This window comes from Benincasa hispida, chromosome 8, assembly GCF_009727055.1.
Source record: "Benincasa hispida cultivar B227 chromosome 8, ASM972705v1, whole genome shotgun sequence".
Lineage (NCBI taxonomy): Eukaryota > Viridiplantae > Streptophyta > Magnoliopsida > Cucurbitales > Cucurbitaceae > Benincasa > Benincasa hispida.
The window spans coordinates 31,348,286-31,350,229 of NC_052356.1; positions in this window are offsets into that span (position 1 = coordinate 31,348,286).

A 1,944-nucleotide genomic window follows, 5' to 3' on the forward strand; every position below is an offset into this window, starting at 1 on the left:
ATATAGAAGAATTCGAATCATAGACATGTTAGTTTCAAGCGCTCATCACATATTAGTTAAATTATGTCGATTATAACTCTTTAAATTAGTTTATAACCTTTAAAAACTCTCTAAATATTGAATTTTCATGACATAATAGCTAGGGCAAATTGAGGGGAGAGAAAAAAGTGTCATAAAAGCCGACAAGATGCCTCTTGGAAAAAGTATTTTCAAAATGACTAGTGCATATTGAAGTTTGACAAGGATGTAGAGTTTAGGAAAATGAAGAATAGAATCAAATAGGTAAAAGATATTCAAAATTCAGTAATAAAATGTTTAAATTTATTGAAATTAAATGTAGGAAATTTGCATGTAGGTCTTCAATGCTTCTTCGATACAGTTATCTGATTTAACCTCATCGTTCGAATTAACCTATGTGAGAGTTGCATCTGTGTGGTATTGAGCCGAGTACACTATGATGTCTTAGTTAATATATGAAATATTTTAACTCAATTAAGTACAGAAAATTTCTCACTAAGAGTTACTTACTTCGCCCTTTGAGGTTGTTATATGAGGCTATTTATAAGGTCAATTCCTCTAACACTTGCTTTGGCTTACATGTTATGCCAATGATGTTAGGTTGGTTACTGCCCTCGAGGTTACAAAGTGTCAATGTCAAGCTCAACTCGGTTATTTTCCTTTTAATATAATTTCTTGAACTCAATTGATCAATCTAAAACCTAAAATTCTGATTTTTTCTTGGGATGTGTATTCCTTCCATCCCCTCCCAACTTTTTCAGGTTTTGAGCATTGTTTGGGACAACCACCTCAACAAAATGCATTGGACAGAAAAAATGGTAATATTGAAAAGTTTATGTTAATGCATTTGCAATAGTCTCATTCAACCATAAGAGTACACATAAATATATTTATAGAAAAAAAAAATGACATGCACTCAAATTCTGAATCATAATTTTTTAGTACAAGAATATGTAAATCTGGGAATTTAAACATCTGAGTTTTTGGCCAATATTATAATGCTTTGACTCATTGAGTTTTACTTGTTGACATTTTTAATAATAATTTTGTCCAATTTATTTTCTTAATTACCTGAAAATTACCGAAGAATTTTAGCAGATAATATTATTTTGGATAAAACATATAGATAAAATTATAGGCTTTTTCATATATAAATAAAGATAATAATTAGCCAAATTTAAACCCAAAAATAAGAGATGAACAAAAGGAACCAAAACATTCTCTTAGCAGAAAAAAAATTCCACGTCGTAAATATATATATATATATATATAGTTAATTACATCCATTAATTAATTTTGAAGGCTAATAAAGTAAGTAGACGAAAATCTCGGGCACATGTTTTTGCAAGAATTCGACTGATAATTGACTTATTGATGCTTTTATTAATGTTATTCTATAGATGTCATCTAAATAATTTTACAATGAAGATTACGTTAGGGGCACTTACAAAAAGGCCAATACAAAGTCCATTACCCATAGCTCACATGTTTAGCTCACATATTTGTTGTTTACAAAAATTGTAAAAAAATGAAGCTCAGACCTATATATAAAAGATGTAAAATGTTGTAAATATTCTCATTATTGATACACACTCAATATACTTGATAAACTACCGATATACACTTGCTACACTTGACTGATATACGTGATAATGATGTGCTTGACTAATATACTTGATATATCTGTCAATCATGCACTCGTTTATATAGTTGATAAACTTGATATACTTAATTGACATACTTGAGATATTTTATAATGAGGCACTTAAATGATAAACGGCTGATAAATTTGTCAATCATTCCCTATTTATACTATTGATAAATTCAACTTGATACACTTAACTGGCACATTTGAGAATAATACAGTTGACTGATATACTATTGATAAACTTGATAATGGTGCACTCTTTCACAATGTTGGTATAC